Source organism: Rhinolophus sinicus, chromosome 7 (genome assembly GCF_057876585.1).
Source record: "Rhinolophus sinicus isolate RSI-liver-muscle chromosome 7, RSI-T2T, whole genome shotgun sequence".
Lineage (NCBI taxonomy): Eukaryota > Metazoa > Chordata > Mammalia > Chiroptera > Rhinolophidae > Rhinolophus > Rhinolophus sinicus.
The window spans coordinates 27,272,919-27,291,013 of record NC_142507.1 but is presented as its reverse complement, the minus strand read 5'-3'; the positions used below and the strand labels follow the sequence as shown (position 1 = coordinate 27,291,013).

The window sequence follows — 18,095 nt, the reverse complement described above, 5'->3', positions numbered from 1 at the left end:
GATCAGACATTTATATAACTTACAAGATCACCCCAATAAATCTAGTACCCATCAGACACTATACATAGTTATTACAATATTATTGACTATATTCCCTATGCTATACCCTACATCTCCATGACTGTTCTGTAACAACCAATCTGTATTTCTTAATCTCTTCCTCTTTTTCAATTACCCCCAAACCCCATCCTGTCTGGAAATCATCAAAATGTTCTCCATAACTCTTGAGTTTTTTTCTGTTCTGTTTGTTCATTTATTTTGTTTTTCAGATACCACATATAAGTTAAATCATATAGTATTTGTATTTTTCTGTCTGACTTATTTCACTTGGCATCCTACCTTCTAGGTCCATCCATGTTATTGCAGATAGCAAGATTTCATTCCTTTTTATGGCTCAGTAATATTCCATTGTATATATTCCATTGTACCACCTCTTCTTTATCCATTCATCCATTGATGGATACTTAGGTTGCCTCCTTATCTTGGCTATTGTAAATAATGCTGCAATGAACATAGAGATGCATATGTTCTGGGTTTCTTCATACAAACACTCAGAAGTGGAATTACTTGGTTCTTCTTTGTCTCTTGTTTTAAACTATAACCTTTTGTTTTAAAGTCTATTTTGTCTGGTATAAGTATTGCTATTTCAGCTTTTTTTTTTTTTTTTTTTCATGAAATGTCTTTTTCCATCCCTTTACTTTCATTTGGTGTGTGTCTTTCAATCTGAAGCGAGTCTCTTGTAGGCAGCATATGTAAGGGTCTTGTTTTCTCATCTATTCAGCGTCCTTATGTCTTTTGATTGGAGCTTTTAATTCATTTACGTTTAAAGTAATAGTTGATACTTATGTAGCTGTTGCCATTTTATTATTCATATTTTTTTATCTTTTTTTCTTCTTCTTCTTAAAAAACTCCCTTTAACATTTCTTGTAATACTGTTTTGGTAGTGATGAACTCCTTTAGCTTTTACTCGTCAAGGAAGCTCTCTTTGTCTTTTGATTCTAAATGATAGCTTTGCTGGGTAGAGAGTAATCTTGGTTGTAAGTTCTTATTCTTCATCACTTTGAAAATTTTGTGCCAATACCTTCTTGCTTGCAGTCTCTGTTGTGAAATCAGCTGACAGTCTTATGGAGCTCCCTTGTAGGTAACTAACTTAACTGCTTTTCTCTTGCTGCTTTTAAGATTCTTTCTTTGTCTTTTAACTTTTGGAATTTTAATTATGATGTGTCTTGGTGTGGGTATCTTTGGGTTCATCTTGTTTGGGACTTTCTGTGCTTTCTGGGCTTGTATGTCTATTTCCTTCACCAGCTAAGGGAAGTTTTCTGTCATTATTTCTTCAAATAGGTTTTCAATTCCTTACTCTCTCTCTCCTCCTTCTGGTACCCCTATAGTGCAAATGTTGGTATGCTTGATGTTGTCCCAAGAGCCCCTTAAACTCTCCTCAATTTTTTGGGTTCTTTTCTCTTTTGGCTTTTCTAGTTAGATGTTTTCTGCTACCTTATCTTCTAAATCACTGATAGATTCTTTGCTTCACCTAATCTACTGTTGATTCCAATGTATTCTTCATTTCAGTTGTTGTAGTCTTCATAGCTGACTGGTACTTTTTAAATGTTTTTGTTGTTGTTTGTTTGTTTTTTATCTCCATTTCTATGTCCTATCTATTTATTCAATTTCTTACTGAGATCATTGAGCATCCTTATAACTGGTGTTTTCAACTCTGTATCTGGTAGATTTCTTGTCTCTATTTTTTTCGTTCTTTTTTTTTTGGAGCTTTTTTCTATTTTTTCATTTGGAACATGTTGCTTTGTCTCCTCATTTTGGTTGCCTCTCTGTGTTTGTTTTTATGTATTACATAGATCTGCTATGTCTCCCAGTCTTGATAGAGTTGACTTATGTAGTAGGTGTCCTGTGGGGCTCAGTAGTGCAATCTCCCTGCTCAGCTGAGCCAGGTGTTCCAGAGATGTCCCTACTGTGGGTTATGTGTGCCCTTCTGTGGTAGTTGAGCATTGATTGCTGTTTGTCCATCAATGGGAAGGATTGACCTTCAGGCTTATTAGTTGTGAGGACTAACCATATATATAGTAGCAGAGCTGTTGTGCTGGGGCTGACCCTATAGAGCAGGCTTCACTTTAGCAGGGCCCTGGTGTCTGTCAAATCTGCCCGTTGCCAGATGTCATTTGTGGAGATGGTTGGGTGGTGCTCTGAAGATGGAGTGGTGTGGCCTGAAGATGGCCACCAGGTGTGTTGATTCTAGTTCTTTTATGGAGAGGCTCTGGTGAAGGCCAAGATCAATCACTACCTGTGCCCTACCTGGGGCCATTTTGTATAAGCTACAAAGTTATCTGCAGATGGTTTGCCACTTGTGCTGGGCATGGAAGTACCTGGGAGAGGCTAAGCTATGAACTAAGTCTGGCTACTGCTAGTGCCAGGGTTGGGGCTGCTTAGCAAATGGTATAGGACATACCAAGGCCAGATGCTGCTTGTTTGGTGGTTGGTTGCAAACATTTGAGAGATTTTAGGGGAAATCTACAGCATGAGGCCATTTTTCTGGAAAAGCCCCTGGAAGCAGGTTGTCTGGGCCTGTAATTTGGGTGGGATAGGGTCTCAGGGAATCACCAGGGCATAGAGAATCATGTTAGCTAGGTTGATGGAGACTCAGAGATGGTGTCCGCCTGTGTCTCCACACTGGGAGGGGAGAGGGCTCAACAAAGAAATAATGGCTTTTGTCAGCACTTCTATCTGGGAGAAAGTTGCCATCCAGCCCTTCCTCTGAAGCCAGACAATTCAGTTCTTCCCTGTATGTGTCTGGCACCTTTTGAGCTGCTGTCCCAGTGCTGGAGCTTAGAGCGACTAATTTTTTTAGTGAGAACATCCATACATGGGCCCTTTACGAGGAATGGTTGGTACTTCAACAGCCCTCCATCTCACTCAGCCACACTCTCTGCTGGTTTTCACAGCCATAAGTTATGGGGATTTCTTTTCCTGGAACTAGAACTTTGGGCTGGTGTGTGGCTGAAACCCCTTGCTCTTTAGAGGGGACCTCTGCATCTGAGATAGCCCTCCCAATTTTTAACCATCACATGTCAGTGGGAGACCAGCTGGTTCTGCATCTCCACCCCTCCTACCAGTCTCAAGATGGCTTCTTCTGCATGTCCTTAGCTATAGGACTTCTGTTCAGCTAGACTTCAGTCAATTGTCAGTGATGGTGGTTCTGGAGTTTAGTTGTAATTTTGATGTGGTCATGGGAGGAGGTGAGAATAGCATTTACCTGCTCTGCCATCTTGACCAGAAGCTTGCCAAGTGAACTTCAGACAGCATAAACCCATCACTGAGTATTTCTTTACTGATCAGCATTGATTAATTCAAGTAGACCTTATACTGAATCACTCTACTTACTGAGATTTACTGGTATCCTCTAATTTTCCAAGTACCTGCGAGTCAACATTATACTTCCTAATCCTAGCAACACCCACATCCCCAGCCACAACAGGCAGCTTCTCAAATGCATCATCTCCATCTTGAGAAAACCAATCAGTTAATGCCATAGTGATTATAAAACAATGCTTGATGCTTTTTCAGTGATTTAGCTTTTCTCCCTAAATCATCAATAACAGTTGTCTTGCTAGCCATATCCTCTAAAATCAGTATTAGTCACATTTTATTTCATGGATCCCCAGGTCTGAACTTAATGATCCCCATGTCTGCTTCAGGGAAATCCAAAAGACACATGAATTGTGAAGTTTCACTATCACAGAGTCAACTGACACAATTTCCCACATGCCTGATACTTTGGGGGGAAAACAGAAACAACATTAGCCTGTGTACCTTGCCCTATTTCCTACCTTTACTCTTGAACAGTCATGTGTCTGCAATCAGAGCTTTAATAAGAAACTCTAGACTTGCCAAAGGAAAAATTTGACCTTAATCAGGAACTGACTTCACCAGGGATGAATCAAGAAGAAAAATGTATTTGATTCCTTCTAAGCTATTCCTAAATAAAGTAAGGTCAAATGTGTAAAATCAATTTTATTAAAGTAAAGAATCTCTTGGCTCTAACTCTTCAAGTGTAGCTAAACTGTATGTATGGCTAAAAGGAAACAGAAGACCAGTCACGTATTTATATTCAGTATAAATCTCCATGTGGAATGTAAAAGAGAAAGAGAAGGTCTAACTGATCTTGCAGCTGAATTGCCACCAAGACCTAAAGACCAGAAAATTGTAGGAAACTAATGATCTAAAAATTCAAATCATACTTTGATATGTCAAATAGTATCATTATAACTAAAGGTCTAGCTAGGACTTTTTATTGTTTAATATTATATCTTTTTAGCACAGGACATGATATCATCTAACACAGTACAATACAGTTCAAGGCAGGCAGATGCTTAAAAACAATAGAATTTAAAAAATAGAAAACTGATTTCCAAAGTTTCAAGGACATCATTGGAAAGTACAGTTGCATATAAGCTAAAAAAACTGATGAGAATTTGATGTACTTTTTGGAAACATTATTAAGATTATTATTTTTGTCAAGGAGAAAACACTTCTTCCCCTAAGACAGGAAGGGAGGGTAGATGTAATTGCTTAGGGTAGGAGGAAAACAGCTAATAATTTAGAAGCTTCACATAGGATAACCTGTGTTTTCTGTTTGAAGCAGGAGACAAGTCTATGTCCTCAGGGATGTGACACTTACAGAGTATTGTAATGAAAAAACAAACACAACAATACATTTTACAAATTATCAAGAATAAAAATTTCCCCACCATGAGTTATTAAATTAGAATGAGGGGTTTTTGTTTTGTTTTTGTTTTGTTTTTGTTATGAAGTGTGTTCTAAGGCAGACTCCCAAAATATCACATTTTCGTATTCATAGATAGTCATGTGAATATCCTAAAATCAGTATTCTGTGAAATTGGGAAAGGTGATGGTGGCTCCTTCCTTTGTTTATTTGCTTTCAGAATGTCATGGATAATGCAGTTAACATATGTCTGGTGAGGTGGATTTATGGATTAAATTATCTGGTTTTTACTAAACTAGTCCTGAAAAACAGGACAGGTAGGTTAAAGTCATTCCCCATGGAAAGGCTGATTTCAGGGTAATGAAAATATGGAGGGCACAAGCCAACAACAAGAGAATAGCAGAGCTGCCCCCTCTCCCTCTCCCACCAAGCTCTCCCATCAACAATGTGATGAAGTATAGTAATTCATGATCTAGTCAGATCTGCGAGAAGCTGGCCAAAAAGAAATACAAATTTATTAATTAGAAAGATTATTTGATTTATGAGATTACAAATGAATCCTTGAAGAGGAAATCTTAACTAAGTGTGTGCTTTGATTTAAAATATAAACTAATGATAGAATGATCAATAAGATAATTAAAAATAAGTATGTAGATAGGATATAGAGAAAAACATTTACAATTAAAAATTACTTTAAGCTGTGAATACTCTACATAGTACTTTATGAATTTTTAATGAACTTAGAAGTATTTGTAAGTCTTGCTTGGGGTTTCTTCCTTAATAGTAAAACAAAAAAAATGCCAAATAGCTTTGGGGAAATACTTGGTCTTCCTTCTATTGTAAAAAAATGTTGAACTAATACATGGAAAAGAATATATGAATAATATATAAATATTTCTTCTTCAGCAAACACTACTAGAAGATGCATTTAAAAAGTTATGTTGATTTAAAGCCTCAAAATAGTGAATCCTGTTACTTAGTTGGGAAATTTGCTATACCATTTTGCTATATAGATTAGTTAGGATAGGCAATCTGTAACATACAACCCCAATTTGCCAATGTTGTAAACAAGGAAGATCTATTTCTTACTCATCCAATTTCTGCCAAAGGTCCTCTTGGTAGACAGACACTTACGGGGTGTCTGTCTTTCAAGGATTAACCACAGAGACTCAGGCTCCTAAAATCATGTGCCCTCATCATACAGAGTCCTTTGCTTCCAGCTGCATAGAAGCACAACCAAACAGAAGATCAAGAGAGATGTTGTGTGGCCAGGCTTGAATGCAACTCCTCTCATTTCTTTTCATGTCCCATTGGCCAATAATGTTGTCCCATCTTGATGCAAGGCTGTCATTATAACCTTTAGTTACAATGGTATGTGACTAGGAGGGAAATTAAAGGTATGTTTCAAACTGTCATGATGTATTTCTAATGTGTCAAATCGTATGGTATTTGATCACTTCTGTTTCAAGAACCAAATTTTGTGAGCCTCTAAAGAGCAAGTATGCCAAATAAAGTATATTCTAACACAAAGAAGGTAGTAAACAAACAAATAAACAAAACATTTTATTGAATATTGGTGAAGATTTGACCAAACTGAAAAAAAACAAAACAAAAATGACTAAGGCAATAGCAATAGCACCAGACATAAAATGAATCTATTGCATAATTCATTGCAAAATACTTCAATAAGTAAGTTAAATTCAAAGTGAATAAAGTCAATAATGTAATTGATTTTATAAAAAAAAAACATATAAAATTTTATGAAAACGATAGTAATTCATAATGAGGGGGGCAGTAATTCAAACCCTCTGTGCCACACTGATGTTTACTGATTAGAGCATGGCACAGTATACAAAAGCTTTCAAATGTCAGAATGAGTTGTGAGTCTTTTTTTTTTTTTTACTAAAAGACAAGCATTCAAAATTTGTTGATGTTTTCTGTGAAATGTAGCTCTCATCTAATAGACACTTGTGCTACTGTCAGCAATGGTAAATGACCAAGAAAAATTCAATAATACACTGTTGATAAAAACTCTTAGGAAATTTGGAATAGAAGACAACTTCCTAAACTGATATAGGACATCTATGAAAAATCTACAGCCAACATCATACTTAATGGTGAAATACTGAGCACATTCCTGCAAACACAGGGAACAAAGCAAAGATTTCTAGTTTTACCACTTCTCTTCAATATTATGCTGAAAGTGGTAAAAGTAGAAATCCTTGCTTTGTTCCCTGTTTTGGAGGGAATGTGCCTAATATTTCACCATTGAAGGAAGAGAAAGAAAGAAGGTATGCAGTTTGGAAAAGAAGATGTAAAAATTCCTTTTCTTGTAGACTAATGATCATCAATGTAGAATATCTTAAGTAATATAAAAAAATGAATAGAAGTAATATATGAGTTTAGCACAGTTCCAGTGTAGAAGATAAATATACAAATATCAGTTATATTTTGTGCTATCAAAGAACAATTGCAATATTAAACATTGAGTTCTCATATTAGCATAAGTATCAAAAATACTTATGAATACATGTAACAAAAGATGCTGAGACATTTGCACTTAAAACCTCAAATCAATGCTGAGAGAAACTAATGAAGACCTAAATAAATGGAGAGATATACCATGACCATCGAGCAAAAAAAATTCAATGTTGTTATGATGTCAATTCTACCCATATTGTTATATGAGTATGATACAACCCAAATCAAAATCTGAGCAAGATTTTATTTGGAAATTGACAAGCTTATTTAAAATTCAGATGAAATGAAAAGGATGTTAGTTAACCAAAACAATCTTTAAAAAGAACATTGTTAAAGAACTTACACTACCTGTTTTGAAGATTCACTATAAAACTGTAGAAGTCAACACAGTGTAATATTGGAATAAGGATAGACATAGTGATCTATGAAACAGAATAGGGGTCCAAAACTAAACCCACATTTATGTAACCATTTGACAAAAATGCAATTCAATTGAAAATGGATAGTCTTTTATGTAAATTGGATAACTGTATGAAAAATAATGACCATGAACTCTTATGACACACATACACAAAAATTGACTGAAAGGACCAGAGATATAAATATAAGAGTTAAAACCATAAACTATGTAAAAAAGATAGGAAAAAAAAAATCCTTGTGGCTTTGAATTAGGGAGAGGTGTTTTTGGAAAGGACACAAAAAGCATGAACCATAAAAATAACATTCAATAAATTGGACTTCATCAAAATTCAAACTCTTCCTTCTCAAAAGCCAAAAGTAAAAGAATAAAAGATAAGCCACAGATTGGTATCTGATAAAAGTATTCCATCCATTATATGCAAATATTTACACCCAAAATTAAAAAGTCTTACAAATCCACTAGTCAATAGGGAAATGCAAATTAAAACCACAATAAGATCCCACTCTAATGACTAAAATTAAGAAGACTGGCAATACTAAGTGATGATGAGAATTGGGTTAAATGGACTCTTCTACATCGCTGGTTTGAATGCATAATGGTATGGTTACCATGAAAACAGTTTAGTAGTTCCTCATATAGGTAAACCTAAACTTATTACATAACCCATGTGGGGACAGAGCCAGGAGTGCAGTTTCCTGGCTCTCGCCCTCATGTGGAAAGGTGCACACTCAGGTAGTAAATGGCTATCAACTGTGATTGGATGGCCATCAGCTGTGGCTAGTTGGCCATCAGCTTTAACCAGTGAGCCATTGGACACTAGTATAACTGCCATGGCTACGCTAGCAGAAAATGGGGACTAGCAAAAAGATGGCTGAGCTAGCAAGAGTGGATTGCAGTTAGCACGGCAGATTGCATCTAGCAAGTGAGGTTGGTTGCCAGAGAGAAGTGGATGGCGGGTTGCGGATAGTGTGGCTCCTGCTTCCTGTGTCTCCAACCCAGCCACCAGCAAGAATATAGTGGTGTGACTCCCCATTCTATGGCTCCGTGTGTGTTCCTTTTGGGCCTCACCATGTCTTGTGTTCTTATGTGGGGAGTGGGAGCTGAGACCCCGAGTGACAGGAATCTATGGAGTGACAGAACATTCTATAGCATAGTTGTTGTGGATGGTCACATGAATGTATCCATTTCAAAACCCATCAAATTATTATTTAAGATTGGTGATCTTTATTTTATATAAAGTATATCTCAAAAGTTTTAATATTCATTAGGATTTGAATGTTTTGTTATTATTACTACTACTACTATTATGCTTGTTGAAGTTAAAAACATTGAAACTTTTGGCATATTTATTTTCTATTACTGTGTTACAATTACCACAAATTTAGTAGCTTAAAACAATTAACACAAAGTTCTGATGAGCTCTACTGGGTTCTCTCTTCAGGGTCTCATGGGCAGAAATGAAAGTGCCAGCCATCTGGAGTCTCTGGGGAAAGATCTGCCTCCAGGCTCATTCAGGTTGTTGACAATATTAATTCCCTCATGGTGGTAGGACTGAGGTTCTCATTTCCCTGTGTAGCCCCATCCATCTTCAAGCCAGCAACGGCGTGTGAAATCCTTCTTTTGCTTTGAATCTCTCTGTCTTCCTCTTCTATTTTTCCCTTCTGTTTTAAGGGCCCATATGGTTGCATTGAATCTATCTGGATAATCCAGCATAATCTCCTTTTTTGTTTTTACAGGTCCCACTCAGGGAAGAATGCACCAAACACATTCACATTTATTTTCTTTTTCTTTTTTTTTTTAAGCAAATGACAAAGACCCAGTTTACCAACTTTACTTTGTAAACCTAAGCTTAACATTACATATTTAAACAATTGTCAAAACTTACTACATTGTCAGCATTCATGCACAACTAGAAAACATCCTCAATTTATATTAAATCAGAAATGTATTACCATTAATGCATTAATATTCTTCATTACTAAATACTGAAAACAACTGAAATTATTTTGGTGAAGAGTCATCTGGCAATACTAACTTTATAGCAGGCTGACACTACTTGGCTCATGTCTCAGACACAATGGAAAGCAGGTATGTGCTGATGTTAGTGTACGGAAGTCATGGCCACCTTGGGTTACAATTAAGAAAAAAGCCAAGTGCATACAGAAATTTATAACAATTTTAAAGACAATAAATTGTCTTATCATGTGGTCCCAACAATAAATCAAACGTTTATGACAACAGGGGTCTAATGAGCTGGGTATAAATACTTTAGATCAGGTATCTCATACTGAAAGTCGAGTTTGTCTGAAATCTTCAGAAACTGTTCCTGTTAGTCCTCACAGGGCATTACAGCTAACACCTCTGTGATGCACGCGTGTTGAGTTACTTGTTATCCAAGCAAAGCAGCTGCTCCTTACCATTTATCATTAAGGACCTTAACTGGCCATCTTCTTCAACTTGCACACTCTCTTGGCCATTCTCCATAATTCTCTTTGTGCTGATTTTTCTGCGGTTAGATTCATGGACGTTAATATGGATTTGAAGTTGCCCTTCCCACTCCCACCAAACGCCTTGGAAGAGAATGAAGGGAGGCCCCCCGTGACCCAGTGACCTGAAGGAAGTGAACCCTGAAGGAAGGAAGTATCAAAAGAAGAAAAACCTCCTCCAAACAATGGGAACCCTCTGCAGGCAGAGAAGAACGACCCTGTGCCTCAGCTTCTGCTCCCATGGGGCCCCTCTGGTTCCTAAACAAGTCCTCGAATGGGTCTTCAAAGAAGTCGAATGAAAACGGGTTCCTTCCACCAAAAAGTTCCCTGAAGACGTCATGTGGTTCCGGAATGCGAAGCTGAATTCAAAAGGACCGTCAAAATGACTTCCACCTTCAACTCCACCGTTTAATCCTTCTTTGCCGTATTTGTCATAGATTGGGTTTCTGGGTGGGAATTCCTGCCTGTTCTCGTGATTTTTTTGTTGTTGTTCACGTTCCCGTTCCCGAATCCCAAGAAAAGTTGGTCAGGAAATCGGGAAAATCGGCTCCTTGAACGCAGGTGGTTGGTAGTATTGGTGGTCACTTTGTGGAAACAATTCATGGTGGAGAACAGAAAACAGTTTATATCTCAGGATTCCGGAATGGGAAAGAAAAAAAAATGCTGAGAATGGGCGGGAATTACCACCCAGAAATCCTAGAGACGTCCCGTTTTTTAGCATCTGACAGCACCTCATATGCCTTGGCGACTTGTTTGAATTTTCTCTCCACTTCTTTATTGTCAGGATTTTTATCTGGATGCTACTTCAGTGCCAGTTTCCGTCTGCCTTTTTGATGTACTCGGCTGAGGTGTGTCTCTGCACATCCAGGACTTCATAGTAATGTACCATGTTTTAGCTGCTGCTGGAATGGGTCAGGGAATGCGGGAGCGGCAGTGGGGAGGTGCGGAGGGCAGCAGCCCGGTCTCCTCATCTCCTGCGCTGCGGCGCCGATGACAGTGGCTACTCCTCGCACTTTCCTTTCTCCCCATAATCTCCTCATTTCAAAGTCAACTGCCAGTAGTAACCTTAATGATACCTTCAGTGCCTCTTTTGCCATCTAAGGTAACATATTTAAAGTCCTGGGAACTGGGGTATAAATCTTCTTGTGGACCATATGTTGCCCCCACAGATAGCCCACTACCATTGAAAATGATAACAGCTAACAGGCATTGCTATAAAGCCTACTGTGTACCAGACAGTGAGCTAAATGCTTCAAAGTCATTGCTGAAGTTTATCTTCCCAGCTGTCATACAGACTGGGCACTATAGTTTTGGTCATTGTTCAATGTGGAAAATGAGAATGGAAAGGTTTGTAAGTAGCCAGTATCACAGCTAGTTAATGACGGGCAGACATTATATTCATATGTATCTGGTTGCAAAGGACTAAACTGGTGGTGGTATATTTAGTCACTATGTTATTTTTGTTGACTGATTTTATTTTAATCAAAAGTAACTATAGCCTCTCAGTCCCTCATTCAGAATTGCTTGAATTTTTCTCTCAAAATACATTGCACAGCTTTTCGTTTTCTGCTTTTTTTTCAATTATTTAATCAACATATGCCTTTTTCACTAAGTGGCAAATGTCCTGAGGGAGACAGTGTATGTCTGCTCAGTCTTATATATCCATGTCACAGCTGATGCTTGGTTCATGGTAAGGGCTCAACAGGTGGTTGTTGACTGATGGAATGAATGAATGAGCAAGTGAACAGCATATAAGTATATACCCATCTTCTGTTATTCTCTCCAAAGGCTCATCATTAGTTCCTGCCTTTCAGACGATGAGAGATAACAATGAGAATATGATGCAAGCTAAAAGTCTGCACTTACATCCCAGGCTTGTTGCCCCACAGATTAATTATGACATTCTATCACTGCATCTCAGGAAAGGATTGCTAGGACTTACCACCTCTCTGTTCTTCCTACTTGTGCAGAGAGCCCATTCTTTTATACTAATACAGGAGATATTTTATCTCATCATCATATTTAAATTAGTGAACGAATTGAGCCCTACCGCATTCTGGATTTTAGGAAGGATTGCCTGAACTAGCATGTCCCAGGGACTGAATTCCTTTATGGAACCACAGAGATCAAAATACGGTCTTCCCAAACTAGTACATACACCACTTTACAATGTAACTTTATACTAGGGGTGGTCAAAGCCCAGCAGGTAGGAACTGGGCATAATCCATGAATACCTAACATGACTCACTTGACACATAGTGAACACCCAAAATATTGATTAAATGAATGAATGAATGTAACCAGTGCATCACGTGGCACCTGATTCCATGATTCCCCTGGGATTTACAATCATAAAAAAAGTCTTCCTCTCTGAAACAGAATGAAAGCACATCCACAAATATAAAGAAAACAGTGTTGGTCAAATCCTTTCTACAATTTTGAATGTGAAATCATCTTTCTTGATTTGTCTATGTTTCTACTGCTTCAAAGCACATGCCCTTCTGAAACCTCCTAAATGTAACCCCATGTTAACAATTACATGGAAGCAGGAAGGGTTTTTCTTTAAACATAGTTACATTTCTCAAATGCTAGACAAAGTGTGCTCTGAATGCCTTTGTTGGCAATATTAACTCTAATGAAAGGCCATAAAACACATCACGAGAGTTTTTCTCTATCAGTCATCCCAAGCAGTGAGAACAGAACAGAACCTGTTCCAGTTACAGACTGTTTTGGGACAGCCATTTGGTATGTTCTTCACCAATATGGGAGACAAGTTGAAAGAGAAGTATCCCAAATTCCTCTCAATAGCATACCACAAATCTAGAATGGGAATCACGGGGATTTGAATGACTGAAGGATAATGCAACCACTTTAAATTTGAAGGTGAAATCTTGGCTTTGCTTACATAATTTGAAATATTGAGCAAATATGAAAAGATATCATGACACGTTAGGTTGATATGAGGTTGTAGGTTTTGTAGAGCAAAAATGGTCAACTGCTGACATTTTCATAAGGTTCAACCTAGTAAAGAGGCTGTGCGAGTAGATGGATATCTACTTTAGTTTTGATTTTAAGAATCTGAAAGCTGGAATGACTCTTAAAGAATATGAAGTCCAACTTTCTCATTTTAAAGCGAGTAGGATTAGATGTAATTGAAAGTAATTGAAAATCATATGGTTCTCGACTTTTTCTGTCTGACTTATTTCACTTAACAAAATAATATCAGATCCATCAATGTTGTCATGAGGGTAAATGGGGTCAAATATATGGTAATGGAAGGAGAACTGACTCTGGATGGTGAGCATGCAATGTGATATATAGATGATGTAATACAGAATTGTACACCTGAAACCCATGTAACTTTACTAACCATTGTCACCCCAATAAACTTTAATTAAAAAAAGAAAGTAATTGAAAATACCCAACTATCAATGGGATAATTGAGACAGAAGCTTAGTTCACATTCCTATCCCAGAGGGCCTGGATTTATATGAGAAATAGCACCTTCTAGTCTACATTTCCACTCTGAAGGGTTCCAACTCCCCAACGAACCTTATAGTCTAAGATGGCTGCTGGAGTTCCAGCTATTAAATGGATAGGAGCTGGTGAGAGAAGAGGCTTACAAGCCAGGCAGAGGCCAGGTCCTAGAGAATGGTGGAAACCATGCTGTGAGGCTTAAATATTATCTTGCAGGCATCAAGAAGGCATTTAAATATTAAGCAGAAGGAAGACAGGGTTGGGTTTGTGTTTTAGCTAAATCACTGGCAATCGTTTGGATGGCTTAAAGAAAAATGAGACAGAGGACGAAGGCTGATGCAAGAGCTAGGTAAGGACAAAGAGAATGGATGAAACAGGAGGTGCAGCGGTGGAGGTAATGAACATGACCACCCTTTCTGAGAAGGTAGATGAGAAGAAAAGATAAAGCTAATACACTGAAAAGGTGACACAAGATCAAAAGAATTTTGACTTCCTTCAGGCTGTGAGTGAGTAGGTATGAGAAAATAGTAGCCTTTTCTTTTGAACAGCTACAGAAGAAGCAGTATCTTCAGGGGAGAAGCACATTTCAGAGAAGAAAGGCGGAGAGAAGGCTTTGTGCAAAGATGGACCATGTAAGGTAAGTGTTCACAACTGAAAAGGAGTTTGTTGGGTATGGTTGAAAGGGGTTAGAAAGATCTAGACTGAGAAATAGTCTCACAAGGTGGTAAGATTATTCGAGAAAGGCAATTCTGGGAGCTTTCTGTTCCTCTGAGAAATCAAAAACAATGGAAATGGGGAATGTGGTTTTAAGAGCATGGTCTCAATATTTGGACTGGTACAGGCCCTCTTCTGCTCAGTGTTGGCTCAGGGGGCAATTCCAGACATGGTCTGAGAGGATAAGCTTGGTTCAGTTCTGTGTAGAAGGTGTGTGACAGCTGCAGAGGGCCATGATTAGTGTCAGAATGCCAGCAGGTGCTCTGGGCTCCCTTGGAAAGGGACAGGTATCTACTGCCTCTGTGGTAGTTATGCAGATAGGGCAGTTGCCATGAGCTAATTCTGGGCACCCACAACCCAGTACTAAATGGGAAGGAGCTCAGTGGGTTCTACAGGATTTCTTGGTGAGCTCCTCGAGACCTGGAAGAGCAGCTTACTTACTCAACCCACTGACATTATTGCCATCACCATATTACTTATCACCTGCCACATCTTAATTTACAACAACTTTGTAAATTACATGTATGATATAAAAACCCTATCTCTAGTAAACCTTAGGCATTACTGTACTCACCAGTCACTAGATTATGGTTTTAAAATTATATAGAAATGTGTTAACACCAGTGAATATTGAGGATATATTTTTGGAAAAGCTCTTCTTTAGTACCCAGCCCCATCTAAAGGCACTGTTATGTTCACAGGGGTTCTCCACAATGGGGTGCTGTGGGGGTGGGAAACTTGGGTATCATCTCTGCTCGGGTGATTTTTCCCACCACTCTCCCTGACACAGATAATAGAAAGTGGATTTTGTTGTCAAACTTTAGAAGTAGAGAAAGATAGGTGATGGATACAGAGACACAAATAGACTTAAATGTACCAAAAGAGTGAGTGAGAGTGAGAAAGGCAGAGAAAGATGATGGGGTATGCAGGGATTCACTTTATATAGGGAACTCAAAAATGCTTTGAATAGTTGCCTTTGAGGATGGGTGGAGAATATGTAGAAGTCTGGGAGTGAGACAACTGGGTGGTTAGAGGTACTGAAAGCAGCTTGTCACTTCAGCATAACAGCCAGAGGGGAAAGTGGCAGGAGAGCAGTGGAGATTCAACTACCAAAAGTTGGCCAAAATTACCTCAGATTTCTCATCACTATCTCTACAAAATAAAATTGGTAACATTGAATTTAAATTATGTGTATAACTTTTATATTTTTCCTTTTGTTAATTTCATAATAGATTTCTAATATACTTGGAAATCAATTCTATGACGTTATGTCCTAAACAGCTTCCAAATACCTTTATCATAAAAGGTCTACATTAAATAAAACACTTTCATCAATTCAAGGTCCAAGTTATTTATGGCAAAATTCCAATTAATTGTAAATCAAAGGGAATATTGCTTTACACACAAAATTAAAGAAAACACTTATAGCATTAATAGTCACTTTTATGTACTTTTTTGGTACTATTTTTACTTACAAAAGTATCCAGCTCAAAGTTGTTTGAATTTTGGAAAGTTCTATGATCATTTCATGCACAGCAAAATTTGTGTACAGTAGAAATTAAACAGTTTTTAAATTTTATTATTCCACTGTTGATTGATTTGATATGAGGTAACTGTTCTGGCTTAATTGCTTACTCTGAAAGAGCCCTTAGGGGAAAGATATCCTGTGTCTACTCAACATAAGCAATTAAAACTACAAATAGAAATTTCAATTTGCCTTGAAATGTGATTGGCCAACTCTATCAGGCCTATAGCTCGTTGCTAAAGACTAAAAATACTAAATTCAAAAACATCATAAGAATGTAAGGAATGCTGTAAAATTTACCAATATATTGATAAAACATGTCCTTAATAAATATCTTGCTTTCCCAGAGAAGGATTTGCAAGACCTTATAGGGAGGTTAACTCTGTAGCCCACTCTCTTAGAGAAGTGAGTTTCATGTAACAATGTATTTGGAATTTTCTGCTGAAAGAATAGCATGGAAAAAAGAACTTGGAGAGAGGGAAGAATGGGAGGAGGGCACCTCACAATGTTTTATTCGCAGGTTAAGGAATTTTTGCCTGATAGAACAGATTTGACTCTTTTAATTTCAACCTTCTGTGGTATTGTCCTTACTTCATTTTTTCCCCTTTAAGGGAACATGGCTGATGGGTCATAGGCCTGAAGCCTGTGAATTAAGAACTGATTAGTTCACCCGTAGGTGCTCAACAAGCTCCCAGGGTATGATGTCTGCAGGGATGCCTGGACAGGCCCATCAATGTGCTCCCCACCAGTGGAGTACTGCTCCCCAAGACATACCAGCAGAAAGTCCCTTCAGAAAACCTAGTAGGAGGGAGGTTCTTAAAAGATCTACCAGCAGAGACATGGAGCCCACAGCTTCTCTTGTTAACTACTGACAACCACTCTTTCGGTTCCGTGTCTTTTGAAATGAGCACTAGTAACAATCTCTATGAATTAAATATTTGCTACAATTCTGTAATCTAAAAAAAGCTACTAGAGTTTCACAGGTGAGTATAATTAGAATATGTCCAGTCCTTCCCATTTGTTCTCTACAATCTCATTAGAAATGTCACAGTTGCTAGACAAGAGGACATAGAGGAATACTATTTAACCAGAAAACTGTTGGAAACTCATAATCACTATAATTTCACATTGCTTAACTATTCTCAGGGAATTTGCTTTAGGATAATATTGTCCCTGCCTTCACCAAGTATCTTTGACTATAGTTTCAAACACCATCTCAATCTTTCATTCAACAAACAATTGAAACAGGAAAGAAAATCAGAGACCTCAACACTGGAAATATTTCATCCTGTATTTCTTTACGGTTGTCAAATTTTGTTTCTGTTGTCAGTCTAATGATGACAATATGTAAGCTATAAAGTAATTTGTATTCAAAGGTATTTTCCCCTCTGAAGTTAAACAAGTAAATACATTAGAGAATACTGTAGGTTTTGTACTCCTGGCTGAGCTAACCCCTTGTATTGCTGTCCTAATTCAAAGAGGATGTTACATCTGCGGTTAAAAAAAACAGAAATTCCTCCCACATTTAAGTTGTAAGAATTATCCTTTGTTTGCAGTCACAGGACCTGTCTTTCAAGTAAGTAAAGGATCAATTTTCTTGGGATATTTTCTGGAACAGCAAGATTGGGCTGTACCCCATAGCCAAGTGGCCTGTCTATTTAGGAGGATCTCTCTTTAACTAGCTTAAAAATTGCCAGTGGCTTTTCACAGATTCCACTGACAGCCTCTACCCCTCCCCCCAAGAATGAATGGAGGGAAAAACAAACAAACAAAAAATAACCCAAAAAACCACAACAGCTTCCAAGTTATTCTTGCTTACAGTAACATCACCCAAAACTGAAATATATCTTGTTTCAGACTCCCTTCTGGTGTCATAGCAAAAGGACTGACAACCAAAAGAGTAGCTCAGCCCTAATAGCAAGCTCCTCACCCTCCTGTACCTGATAAAACAATTGTTTGGATAACACACCTGCTAATTCTTGAAGCTCCTCCAAGTTTCCCCAGATCTCCCTGAAGATCAATCTTAAGCTTCCGTTGGTGTAACATTCACCACGAAAAACATACTTCACACAGCACGCACGACGTATTTTTAGACCTTGATGATTCACAGTGCAGTCCATGAAAGAGGCCGTGAAACCAAAAGACAGCAACAACTGAAAGTTAGAACTCCAGCGTCAATCAGAACATACTGCTGCAATGTGCCTGGCCAGGACCCTCCAAAAGGGAATGCTTACCCCCGCCCCAGGAGCCAATAGG

At 38.0% G+C, this 18,095-nt stretch overlaps 1 long non-coding RNA gene across 3 annotated transcripts in view; it reads right to left on the bottom strand.

Annotated features, from left to right (window-relative positions):
• Positions 1–18,085, bottom strand: part of LOC141568554 (uncharacterized) — a 58,591-nt gene extending 40,506 nt beyond the window's left edge. The window contains exon 1 of one of the 3 annotated variants that reach the window (XR_012491703.2): positions 17,809–18,085. This is a non-coding gene — a long non-coding RNA (uncharacterized LOC141568554). The remainder of the gene's footprint in view (positions 1–17,808) is intronic. The other 2 variants (XR_016021725.1, XR_012491702.2) reach the window with 2 other exon arrangements.
• Positions 18,086–18,095: the final 10 nt, after the last annotated feature.